General features: G+C 35.7%; 1 protein-coding gene across 1 annotated transcript in view; it reads right to left on the reverse strand.

The window, feature by feature from the left end:
* The window catches only part of LOC126821277 (neuropeptide prohormone-4), a 61,626-nt gene extending 56,418 nt beyond the window's left edge, over positions 1-5,208 (reverse strand). The window contains exon 1 of the mRNA XM_050549674.2: positions 4,890-5,208. The gene's annotated coding sequence lies outside the window, so the exon portion shown is untranslated. The remainder of the gene's footprint in view (positions 1-4,889) is intronic.
* Positions 5,209-14,413: the final 9,205 nt, after the last annotated feature.

The following is a 14,413-nucleotide window of genomic DNA, read 5'->3' on the forward strand; positions in this document are numbered from 1 at the left end:
TATGGCTTTCTAATTGCTTTAATCGTAAAAGTTCGAAATGTATTTATGGAACCATTGACTGATGATTCTCTCTTATCAACTCAGATATGGAGTAAATAAATTAAAATAGCTAAGTCCCTAACTCATCGACATTGAAAACACGAATTATGTGTCAGTTTAAATCAACATTGATGTTGTGATCTTACCGGGAAAAGATGGGCTTCTGATATCCAATATTTAAGACAAAATAAACACTTTAACATTGGTACACGAATAGTGTATCATAATGCGTTTCAGCGCCATTTGTAACAAGGGACTCGAAGGACGAGGCTAGACATATTCCAAGAGTCATATCAAACGGTGACGTCATATTCTTATCTGGAGAGCATGCGCAATAAATACTATCGGTGTAGACTGGAATAACCAGACGCTAGAGATTGCTATTCGATTGAGGCTTCTGATTTGAAATTAAGAGTAAAAACGGAAATTATTGATCGTAAATCAGTTTATATACATTCATATAACATTATTATATGCGTTGCGACCCATTTGTGTCATTTTCTAGCGATTTAGCTCCTTTCAGGAAGCTATCTGTGGTTAAATTTTTAAGCTGAATATGGCTTGATATATGTACTCGACTAATACATCTATTTGTTGTGCAGCTACAAAAACTAATGCATGTTTTCACAACATATCATACATAATATGACTACCCCTTTTAACAAAAGAAAACCTTACCTGTCCCCATTCGGAATCAAAGGGAGATTTTTTAGATATGTTTTATAAAAATATGTTTGTTGTTATCTTGAGGATTAGCATTAGTATTCTCACCCTCCTATACAACCACATCTCTTATTATTAATATTTACCAAAAAAAAAACTGCTTCTATTTTTACAAAGATAAAAATACACCCACGTATTCCTTTTGTAGAAATTTCATCTAAAAATATTGACAGGAGAAAGCCATCTATTCATTCATTAAAACACGTCATCTTATTTTCTTTTGGTATTTTATTCAAACTATGCATAAAAATGGGACTTTCGCGTGCTATAATTTTTATATGGAAATCGTAATATTTATTTATTTGCAGGCTTTTATATTTCTAACTAAATCAACCGAAGAAAAAGCCTCGACCTAACTCAATCAAGTATTCCAGATAACCCTATAATCATTATCTCACCTTGAAAACCATTTCTATATGTTCACAATCATTGCATTAAAGCAGCTAAATCTTTATTCTTTGGAACCGAAAATGGATCAAAAAGCTCAAGACATATTATTGTAGTATGTAAACTGATTTACATTGACTTTATATTTTTTGGCGTAATTTTTTTTTTGGCGTAATTTCTAATCAGCTCTATTCGTCAAAATACATGAGCAGTCCAAATTGAATGGCAGTCCCTCGCGTCTGGTTAGTCCAATCTACAATGGAGTACTGTTTGACATTTCAGTGATGTACTGAGGTGTGGCCTGGTTACAAATGGCGCTCAAGAGCATAGAGTACAAGACGTCGCCGACTGATTATATAATTGTTCATTGTGTTTTAATTATTGTCTATCAGGAGTCCGTATTTCACTGTAATTTAACATCACTATTGATTGAAATGGACCAATAATCCCTGTTTGTAATGTCGACGACTGTGGATACTATTGAGGTAATGCTTTACGCCCTTTAACACGCCAGTAACCTAGATCTATTTATGTCCTTATTTTAAGACCCAACTTGCCAGAATTAAGGTTTAAGACGACCCACAATCAACCGTACTTTTGGTCCAAAAATTTTCCAAATCGATCAATTATGTTATTGTTATTTTAAGTCTACATTGATTTTACTCCCACATGTTTATTTCTTATACAAATATAGTAATGATAACAGTCTCATCTTTGCCATCCATGGCTGTACATTTAATGTTTCGACTCGAACATGGGAGATAGCATAACAAGCCAAAATAGAACCTGGCTACACAAAAATATCAAGTTAATATATCGACCAATTGCAGCGATTCTTCATAATTATGACAAAATGTTTTTTGTTGTTGGTTTTTTTTTACATATGGTAGAAATGACTTCGCATACAGCGCGGGAAGCGTGTATCATCGCACATGAGAATTGCTTTAAAGAAAATCAACAACAATAGATCCTAAAGTTTTTCAATCTGAGAAATACAACCCTTGGATTGAATTATGTGTGGGTCGTAACATAACTGTGTAAAGGGTTATTATTCTTTTTTAGGCTGCTAGGTTATGTACACCGTTTAATCCCGCCAATAGCTGCTGAGAAACGTGATGGTGAATAAAACCAGAATGTGGCTTGTGAAACATCAACAAGTAGTTTTTAAACTGGACCAAATTCTAAATACATGTGTATAAAATATAATTTAATTATTTTGTATCCCATGTTGTGTTATTACTAACTTTATTTAGAGACTCGTGCGTTAATTTAACATCTTTGCAAATGCACATGGACACGAATTTTGGCCACAGAAGTTTTTAAAATTCGAACCTATTTAACCTCTTTGCATGACACGTCGGTCTACCCACAGAAACACCCAATTGTTTCCGTCAAAACCAGGTTTCTTTAAATATGACCTGAAGATATACAGAAAGTACACACAGCTATCTGTAACATAACTTTGTGCTAGGAAATCGTTCGGGTCACATGAATTGCTTTTTCAAATTTGGTGTTTCGAACACTTTGTTTTGTATTTTCCGATATCATCAATTGGAAACTAGGTGCGTGAATATTTTAGTTAAGGCTTTTAGTTCACCACAATAATTCAGAAAGGTGTTCTTTCAGGGGTCGCCATTCCTTATGTAATGCTAAAATTTCATGTACGTGTTGCTTTGCATCGTACCTTTAAAAGCGTATCAGTTGCTGATTTAGAAATAAAACACAACCCCCATTCCCTTGGGATCGAGGTTATTGGTCTATATTACCACTGAGCTGGATTTAACGGTAATTATAACATCTTGATGGTGAATATAGTGGTATTACTACAACGGATACGGAATAGTGTCCTGGGTGCCCTCGTATTCAGAAAAAAACCTCTACGCAATTGTATAGCATGGGATTGCATTACACAAATGAACTTATATTGCTCTGAATTTCTCATTTTGGAAAACTAAAACCCATCATATTAAAAAATCGATAGTTCTCGAGTATAAACTGTATTATTATATTGTTAAGGTTTTTAAATCAAACGTCTTGGATATACATTTACTGTTTTATTTCCGGTAATGGTATGTTGTGATTTATGTTTAATTCGTCTTTAAAACAGTCCTATTCAATGGTTCTAAAATAATATACTAAATTCAATAACAGATGTTTTGTCGAATGTCGCAATCCTAAATACGCAATAATTAATTTGGAAAACATATCCGAACTACAAGGAAAGTTTATATTTCGAGCCCAGATGACTCGGTAGGACGCTTCCTCACTAACCAGGAGTTCCGGATGCAATCCCGGTATTAGCCAAGATAGTTCTAGTCTGGTTTCCTTCTTGTCAGTGGTGCAAGGCGGAGAATCTGAGAAAGAAAATGTGTCTAGGCGTCCGGATAGGACAAAAAGAACGAAGTCCACTAGAGTACTCGTTAACATATGCGTAAAAAAGACTTTGGCGGTTAGAATTCAACGAAGAGTCAAATTTCTATCATAGCACAGTGTATTAGCCTTGGTGGTGCAAACATGTAGGACGTTAAACCCCATTTCATTTTATATTTGTAATATCTTTCGAAATACTTCAAAGACCGCATGTAAATAACATTATTTAACGCCCGCTTCCACACGATATCGACCATTATACAGTACACTTTGAAGACGATAAATGAACGTGCGCTGGCATTACAGGGCAACGTATGACTGTGCAATAGTAAACCTATTTAATATATCTTGGGAATAATATTGTGGCAATATTAGACAATTTAATTTTTCATGGACATTACAAATATAGTTTCAGATAAATCTGAGCTCTAAATCTGTAACTCTCAAAATCTAATTCACAGTTAGTCTCCAATCAGCTATTATACAAAAGTAAGTTAGCAATAAAACCCGGATTTCAAAAGAAGGCATCATGCTCATTGAAGACGTGCAATTGTCGGATTTAAGGAACGTAGTTTCAGAAATAAATTTATATTCCTTGTGTTGTACTATCGTCATGAACAGAATACATTATCAAAATCTACACAAAATGTACACGGATTATTTGAAGGCAATACCTTCGGAAAACAATATCGCATTTCAAAATTCTTAAAATTGGATTACTAGCCAGTTGATTGAACTATTTAATTTCATTTAAAATAATTTACAATGTCTAATTGTATCAATGTATTATATACTTTGTATTTAGTTACCTTGAGAATTAATAATTGTATCAATGTATTATTATGCTTTGTATTTAGTTACCTTGAGAATTAATGAATTGGACATTCAAAATCCCCTGGGTTAATTATGTGCATATCAGATATCTTAGTTATGGTCCTCCTTATAGAAATACGTTATTTTCAAAGAAATCGAGTTTCCTCGGTTTGTAAAACTGGAAGTCAGCAACCGAAAGGCCGAAGTTCAAAGTACAGAAAAAGTGTGGCCTTAATTGACGTATTTGGTGTCTACGAATGTTAATTTAATTACAAACATCTATTATTAACCGTTTGTCGGTTAAAAAATATGAAATGACAATACAAAATCAATGATACTGTAATTTAGTGCTACACAAAAGGAAGGAATGAAAAGTGCACAAAATTTTTTCTAGATATTATATAGCTAGAAAGAAGAGCATCGTATTATTTATTTCATGATATTAGATAAAACGAAATATGTCAGTGTTTAAAGAAAACGTTAATAAACTTTTAGCAAACGTTTGAAGGACTTAAAAAAAAGTTGTGCGTTGCTCTACTTTTAATACGTTTCCTTACCTCTCAAATTCTGCAAGTCCCGTATTTTTGAAAAAAAAGAAAAATAAATAAATAAATATCACTGCTTTCTTTCCACACTCCGTTTTCCGAGTCTTAATTTCACAGTCCAACTACTACACGCTGCTTGTTTCTTCGTTTTTGGTTCTGGAATTCCTTTACTAGAATTGAATAGGGAGATGCTGGGCAGCGCGAGTAACGGTGTTCACGAGAATTGAAGAGACTTGGTTTATCTATATATGATGATGAGATGAGACGACGTCCTCGTCACTCGCGCATGTCTTTCGTGGCAGCGCCCACGTGAGAGACATAAATTACAGACGTCTCTTGGGTGTTAAAGCGATTAAAACATTCAAAGCGGCTATATTGGTTGTAAGCAAGTATTTATCCATTTGCAGTGATATTATATAGCCTGCAGTTTATATAATTGATAATATTATGTTCTCGGTCCGAATCAATACCTTAATGCTGGTGGTTTTATTTAGTTTATTATTAAACAACCGCCTAGTTGTGTCGTAAACCAATAACTCCGTTTTTATTCGTTACGGCGCATGAATACGCGATAATGGAACAAGGGCGATATTTGGAATTAGTTTTGCATTCTCATTTAAATCCGAAGCGTTCGCACTAAACTATGACAATTTAATTAGGGTTTGCCAAGGAACGCATGACTTGTGGAAATAGTTACACTGCTTGATTCATTGACAAACGACTACGAATATCAGGTGTATTCTAACCTTTTTATACACCCACATTTCAATGTGGTTGTATATTGCCTTGCCATCATCATTGTCCGCCCGCCCGTCTATGGTTCCAATTACTTGCTGGTATATTAGAGTCTATAATAACCCACACGATTTTGCCCCCGACTTTCGTAGAAAACAGGGGAATATTTGAATGGATGTGGTTGTCTGTCTGTTCGTCGGTCTGGCCGTCACACTTCTCGAGAAACAAATTGAGGTATTTATTAGCTGAATGCCTTGGTGTAGTTCGAAGATGAGCATTTCGGCTTTGTTATCTGCAATTTGATTTGCAGTGCTTTGGGACACGGTAATGGAGAGATTGAATTCGATAATGAGCATTTCCTGATAAGCAAAGTGATTGGCCGAGACTTCTGAGCAAGGTAACTTTGATTCTAATTGAGTGCGAATGTTGAAAATTGGTGTGTTGTGTTGTGTCAATACCTTGACTAAATTCAATGATCAGCATTTGTGTAGGTGTTTAAAAGGTGAATGCCTTGACAGGGTGGGATGATGAGCAATTTTTACTAAGGCTAAGCAGAGATAAACAATTTTATTGGTTGTGACTTCGGAACACGATAATTTTGATTCTAATTGGATGGGCGTGATGAAACTCAGTGTAGCATAATATGGACTATATTTAATGATCAATGTGTATTTAATTAATATGTGTTGTCTATATATTTGGGGGTTTGGGTGTGAGGCATCAGGCTCATTGTTGGCTTGTTAATATTGATTGTGTTGTCTGCGTTCGTGAAATGAAGAAGGTTTTTGGATTTCAAATGTTTTTGATAACCGCCTCCAGAGGTTTTGTTCCTTAGTTAGGAAAGTCTGTTAGTCATTGTATATTGGCTGTCAATCGTATTATCTTTATTACACATATCGACCCATTTGGAACATAATGAGTTATTTAAGGGCCCTATCCGATCTGTATAAAATTTAATTTAGCTGTCTATCTTGTTATAAGGAAGAAGCCTGTTGATGTTCAACAAATTTTAGTGTTATTCGCAGTTCTTGCGAAATCTTTAAGGCTTTAGTTATGATCTGGTCTCAATAAGTTGCTGGCCGACGTAGGTATCTTAATCCAATTTATTTGTTTTAAGTATAACAGTTACTAATTAATGGCGTACATGACAAACGACGTAATGTGTCAGATCTATTAGTCGTTGCCAATTTCGTTGGAGTTATAAAAACAATTGTGTAGCAAATCATTTTACGTACATGTAGTATTAATCACCTTGGTGTAATTAAAGCTTAATCTATGATCCCTAACACAAACTGTGGTCCATATGCGCAGCAAGTACGAGAGAAAATGAGCTAAAAGACCAATCTTAATTTAGTATTTGAATACTTCCGCCTTTACTTGTTTCCAGACAAAAGATGTGTGTTTTCATTTATATTACTGTTATTCACGAGATTTAATCTAGATAATGTATGTTATATTACTGGGCTTTTTACATTTATCTAAATATATCATGGCATAAAACCGACGAATATGGCATAACAGAAAGAACTCCGACGGGTAATTTGCCATTCTATTGATTTGAAAATTCATTAGGGCTGACAACCTTGAGCATGATTTTGTTCATATATTAGACAGACCCCTTGGTACTGGAAATGAAATGAAATGGGGTTTAACGTCCTACTGTTTTGCTCAGAACTGGGCTAATGAAGACGGGCATACGCCATACAGTGTGCTATGAGGGAAATTTTGCTCGGACAGCGGCACTACGGCCTACTCTTATATCGAATTCCAACTATCAAGGGATCTTTTACATGCACGCCAATGTCTACACGGGGCCTCGGTTTTTCGTCCCATCCGAACAACTTGACAGCTGTCCTTGTCAGGTCCCCCGTCCTGCATCACTGACAAGGGAGAACCACGCCGGAAAATATGGATGAACTTTCTCGGCCGACGCAGGCATCACATACCTCGTTGGTTGAATATTATCAGTGTTGGGGGGAGAAATGGAAAGGTTTTTTTTTTTAAAAAAATATATATTTATAAGGAAATTTAATCTAATTTGTTAAATTCCAGAAAACATAATTGTTCTTTAGTAGATATATCGACCGTTTCTTTCTCTCCCCCGTCTTGATCTATATATCATATCTTGTTCAAATGAATTTTAAAGATGCGTTTAGATCATTGACAGTTTACCTTCGTATAACATACTTTTGCACAACTTGCGTACATTTTGTCGGGCAGTTTCGTTTCGATTTTCTCGAAATCCGAACTCATCCTTCATTATGGTGGAACGGTGATATATTTAAACGTTTTCTAATTCGAATAAAAATTGTGACATCCACAGGCTAAAAATGTTATTTTTCGTACAATCAGAGTCCGTAATCCAGGATATTATAGTCTGGTTCGAATATCCAAAGGTGCGGGATCTTTAGGATATAAACATATATTTTATGTTGTGGCCTCTAGCGGGTCTTCAAGCTTGGTATTACATACTTTTACACAATTTGCGTTCAAGGAACGGCCACTTTGTCGGACAGTTTGGGATATAAACATATATTTTATGCTGTGACCTCTAGCGGGTCTTCAACCTTGGTATTACATACTTTTACACAATTTGCGTTCAAGGAACGGCCACTTTGTCGGACAGTTTTGGTCCGATTTTTACCAAATTCGAACTCAAACATCATCAGGGTGTAACAATGATATATTATTTAAACGATATTTATAGTCGGATATTGAAAGGAACTAAGATCTTTGGGATATAAACACAAGTTTTAAATTTCATCAAAATCAGATAAACATTGTGACCTGCAGAGTGTCCACAAACAAATTGTGGACGGACAGGGGCGACGACAATATACGTTCACATAAAAATGTGGGTGTATAAAACAATAAGATGTGAAGGTGAGTCTTCCTAAAATATGTATGTGTAAAGACAATTAATGTTTAGCATGGGCAGATCAATTTGAGGTACAAATCTCGGGCATATTCTAATTCTGGTTCGGCATATTCAATTTCTTTCAACAACATAGGAAAAGGTACGAATCAATTTGAGGTACGAATGAACTAAGTACGAAACAGCCTGCACTCCTGCGAACAATATACTATGGAATCCATGGAAATGTATGTTTTCATCGTAGACATATTTGAATTCGGCCAAGTAAACAATATGTGTCAGAGACACCATGGTTTCAGTGATATATGATGCTAGCTCATTAACCATTGGCCAAGAAAGCTACAGCTTGTCCTTCCTTGTCAATGGTGCGGGGTGGAATTCGTTCAGTTTGGGTGCTGTTGACATTGTATGTCCACTGCCTTGGCAATATTTCGTTGATAGGATACTCTATGGCATAGTAGAAAATTTACCAAGGATACTCTATCGCATAGCAGGAAATTTACAACCTTTTAATTGCATGTTTCTGTATGTGCTTAATCATTTTATTTCAGGTTTGTATTGAAGATAAAAATTGCAATAAGTAGAAGATACGAGAGATAGTAGTAAATCACGAACTCTGAATCCATGACACAATGTCATGTGACATGTCTTGCTCTTAATTTCTGTCCATTTTAATACTTTTGTAAATTCACTACTGAAACATTACATTCACAGAAAATAAATATATTTTTTATTACTGATAATGATTGTTTTATATTTAACGAAAATAATTATGTTAAAGAACAGAAAATATTCTGGCAACAGAATAGCCAGAATATTTTGCTGTAAATTTACCGTTTTTTCAACAGAAACATATGCTGCTGTGACCTAACAGAAATTGTTTGTTAAAAAAAACCCGGTAAATGTTGCTGCCGATTTTTTTTTCTTTTTTACAGATCCAAAACACAAAAGAGCAGCGTACAAATTCTTTAAATCCAATAAAAGGTTCCGTATCTGCCCATGCTGTACATTAATTGTCTTTACACATACATATTATTAGGAAGACACACCTTCGCATCTTATTGTTTCGTCTGCAACGTCAGCGATCATTCAAATAAAGTCTGCGACTCGCATGCGTTAATTAATCCAACAGTATAACTTTGTGAACTGACAGCACATTGCCGTTAGTATACAAAATGATGTATACATATTTCCAGACAATCTAAAGATAACAATAAACCAATCTAAGAAATATAATATGACAAAATGCCTAAAACAGGTTAAGTGGGGACGAATTCTCTGTAATATTAAAAAAAAAGAATTAACTTTACTTTTGTAAAAAAACAAAATAACCTAACGAAAGAATACATTATATAAAATGGTTGAAGAATAATCTTCCTTATCCTGACATAATAATTCGCAAACAAAACTTGTTATAGAAATGTACAGATCGATTAGGTAGATTACATTTTCCAGGAAGTCTAAAGATGCGTTTTATATAACTCATTCAGTTATTGATGTTTTCAAAGACTATTATCTCCCGGTTCATCATACCTTTCTAAATTAATATGATATCAGTAACTATCGATAACTATATCCTGATTTATCTCTCGTACTAATTAATGAATTGGGCGATAAAATAATTACCAATATATTCCCTCAAGCCCCTTGCCTTTCAACCGTTCTTAGTTATAAAACAATCCTCTAGTTACCTGCAACGCAAATATATGCAGGGTAAAAGCAATCAATAACACGCCATCTATTTTCTACTATTCCTAATTTCTCAAAATATTAACTGACTTAAATCTTGTGAATTAAAATCACATCCACAAAATAGCAACAACACTGATAAGTTCTTTTTTGAACGCCATTTTTGTAATTGAACAGTAACACCCTAAAAAAAAACTATTTATAGAAAAACGATTACTGGTTCATAAACATATAACGTTTCGGCGATGTTACTCCCGTCTTAATGATTTGACGATGATACCCTCGTCCTTGTCAAGCAAATGATATGTTAATAAACCATTAAATGTTATTCCACAAACTATCCCGGCGGTGGAATCCTACAGTAAATTTGACAAAATCCAGTTCTTCAGAAAATTTATGAATATATAAAAAAAATCGTACAACGACCAACAATGTTTATTCTGATCAAGTCTTCACACATAATATCGTCTTATAATCACTGTGTAAATTAATTGGGTAAAGTAAGGTGATTGAAAATCTACAGTTCACGCATCAGTGATTGGTAAGATAAGCCGAGAAGAATTCCTTTACTGTGAGATTTCACTAGATGGCGAAATTTAAGCGTCAAACATGTGTCAAAGCAACAGAAAGGTGTATTGATCCACCCAGGACAGATAATCATTGATCTACGACCAATAGTTAGTAAAGCGAAAATAACACGCTACCCACTTAACAGCTGTCGCTTGTTACCGCCTCATGGGAACTGGTATTATTAATGAAAAGTAATAGGAGGACATTGTGGTCGCTCAAATTAGCAAGGATATCATTTAAACAATGCCAGCTGAACGAAAATGAGAAGACCCGGTTGACGACAGCGACCATGTCCTTTACATTGCTTCTCATAATGTATAAATGAAGTTAAACAAATTGTAGATGGATAGGGTTAAATACCAAAAAATCTAATTAAGGGAAAGCTGTATCTTAATCATGTTTTCACGCCCCACCCTTCAGTTCTGTGGCCCAGCCCCTGGGTCTACAGAAAGCACCCGCGCACAAACATCTGAGCAAAACACATTAACTGGAAGAACACATATATTTGATGAGCCCGCTTTCCTAAATAAAGTTAACATTTACGAACGCAGTTTACTTTTTATCATTGTGGCAAACAAAATATTGGCAACAAATAACCCTTTTAGAAACGAAATTTTTCGATATTGATACTGATTAGATTGATTCACTAAATGCGACCATAAACCAGACTTTCTTAAAAACAATTCCTTGTTTGTTAAATGACTGTTTGATTAAGATAAGTGACTATTATTCACTACTCTCGATTGAGGATTTTCATCCCGATGACAGTTTTTACAAAAGATAAATCACAATTTAAGGTGTAATTTTCACGACATGACCTCGTTAATACGGTAATGATAGACACTCTATTGAAATATAGTCGAGATTTATTAAAGCCAGCCAGCTAAAGCCATTCGGATAGCATCGTAATAAAGTATCAACAGCGGCTATCGTCGAACAAGTGCATCTTGGTATATGACAACATTTTTATACGCCCACATTTTCATGTGGACGTATATTGTCGTCGCCCCTGTCCGTCCGTCCGCCCACAATTCGTGAACACTCTACAGTTCACATTTTTTATCCAATGTCAATGAAAATTGAAATATAGGTTTATCACGCTAAAATCTCGGTTCCTTTCGACATTGGCATGTATCGGACTGTAACTTCATGGATTATGGCCCCTGATTGAACGAAAAATTACGTTTTTAGCTTGTGAACACTGTACAGGTCACAATTTTTATCCGATTTGGTTTAAACTTGAAATGTATGTTTATAGCCCACAGATCTTTCGATATTCGCGCATATCGGACCATAACGTCCTGAATTATGGCCCCTGATTGTACGAAAAATCGTGTTTTTTACTTGTAGACCCCATAGAGGTCACAATTTTTATCCGATTGAAGAAACCGTGTGAATACATCACCGTTACACCCTAAGAATGGTTGAGTTCAAATTTCGTAAAAATCGGGCAGAAACTGACGGACAAAATGGCCGCCCCTCGTTCGCAAATAGTGTCAAAATATTGCGTATCAGGGTTGTGGACCTTCTGGAGGTCACGATTTTTATCTGATTTTGATAAAACTTGAAATGCATGTTTATAACCCACAGATCTCGGTTCCTGTCGATATTCGCGCATATCGGACCATAATTTCCTGAATTATGGCCACTGATTGTACGAAAATCGCATTTTTAGCTTGTGGACCCCATAGAGGTCACAATTTTTTTCCGATTTACAAACCCGTTTGAATATATCACTGTTATACCCTAAGGATGGTTAAGTCCGAATTTCGTAAAAATCGGACCAAAACTGACCGAGAAAGTGGCCTCCCCTCGTTCGCAAATAGTGTCAAAATATTGTGTATCAGGGTTGTGGATACTCTCTGGAGGTCACAATTTTTATCTGATTTTGATGAAATTGGAAATGCATGTTTATAACCCAAATATCTTAGTCCATATCTATTTTCGTGCATATCGAATCGTAACTTCCTAAATTATGGCCTCTGATTGTACGAAAAATCGCGTTTTTAGCTTGTGGTCCCTCTAGAGGTCAATTGGCCGAGAAGGTTCATCTGGATTTTCCGACGTGGTTTCCCTTTGTCAGTGGCGCAGAACGGAGGGCCTGACAAGAACAGCTGTCTAGTCCTTCGGGTGAGACGAAAAACCGAGGTTCCGTGTATACATTGGAATGCACGTAAAAGATCCCTTGGCAGTTGGAATTCGATATAAGAGTGGGCGATAGTGCCGCTGCCCGGGCAAAATTTCCCTCATAGCACACTGTATGGTGCTATATCACCGTTACATCGTAATTTTGCCAGAGGTTGAGTTTCATGAAAATCGGACCAAAATTGCCAGACAAAATGGCCGCCCCGCGTACGAAAATAGTGTAAACATCTGGTATATCCAAGTTGTGGACCCTCCAGAGGCCAAAATTTTGATGAAACTTGAAATGCAAGTTTATAACCCAAAGATCTCGGTTTCTTTTAATATTCGCGCATATCGCATTGTAACGTCCCGAATTATGGCCTCTGGTTGTACGAAAAATCGCGTTTTTAGCTTGCGGTCCATGTAGAGGTCACAATTGTTATTTTATATAATACCACGGTCCTCTAATATTCCAAATTTAAGCACTCTTCAAACTTGCAAATTAGATTCAATACAGCTGTGTTTCGGCAATTTTTTGGCACCTGTCTTAAATTATGGCCACTAGTAGTATAAAGGGGCAATGATTCGAAAATTAATATTGTTTTACCATAATCCTCTGTTACTAAAAATAGACTTAACACGAGCAATGCTAGCGCTGAACGATACGTCGACATTTCTGTTTTGATGAAAATGGCAGTTAATATGAAGAGAATTTGGCGGCGATTGATGCGGTCGAATGATTCGGCGCCTAAATTCGCCTAATGTGTCTCCCGCTTTAGAAGAACGGGTTCAAGCCGCTTAAATTGAATAGGAATGTTATCGCAATGCGACTGTATTAATTCGTAACAATATATGCATGGAACATGGGTCCACCTCCTAGTTACAGTCTTGTTCAGATTACTTAGTTGGGAATGTCTCCCGTTTGTTATGGAGGGGGGGGGGGGGGTTGGTGGCGGAATGGTTAGCACGTGTGCGCTGTATCTTAAGGCCTTTCATTGAGTCAACTGGCATGGTTTCGAATCCCCGGTTGTACGTGACAAGGGGTAGGGTCGCCTGTCCAACCTCGTGGGTTATTGAAATAAAATTAAACCATATGTTAGTGCCGAAATTACCTAGTTTGTGTCGAGTTTACATTAAACCACATTTCTCTCTCTCGTCTGTTCTAGCTTTAATGGCAGAAAGGGGTTTATAGAACATATCATTTGCGAATTCAGTTATCCAAAACAATCATACCACTGATGTGTGTAGGATCTCAGAAATGGTGTAATAAGGCTCCCTTGAAATTTGAATTACTGGGGTTTATTTGCTATTTGAGATATACTGGAAACACTAAATACAAAATTACATTATGGCCGCTTTGTGTTAGAACATCACATCTTCTGTATTGAACATGTTTCATATGGAAACAATTCTTTGATAAGCAGATTAGATCTGTCACAAGTTCTTCAAGGTAAAATAATAATATGGCATTTTTTTTTATTCAAAATCGAATCAAACATCAGGGCGAAAAGATTTAAAAGGAATTTAAAAGCGTTAATTTTGA

The sequence above is a fragment of the Patella vulgata genome, chromosome 5 (genome assembly GCF_932274485.2).
Source record: "Patella vulgata chromosome 5, xgPatVulg1.2, whole genome shotgun sequence".
Classification (NCBI taxonomy): domain Eukaryota; kingdom Metazoa; phylum Mollusca; class Gastropoda; family Patellidae; genus Patella; species Patella vulgata.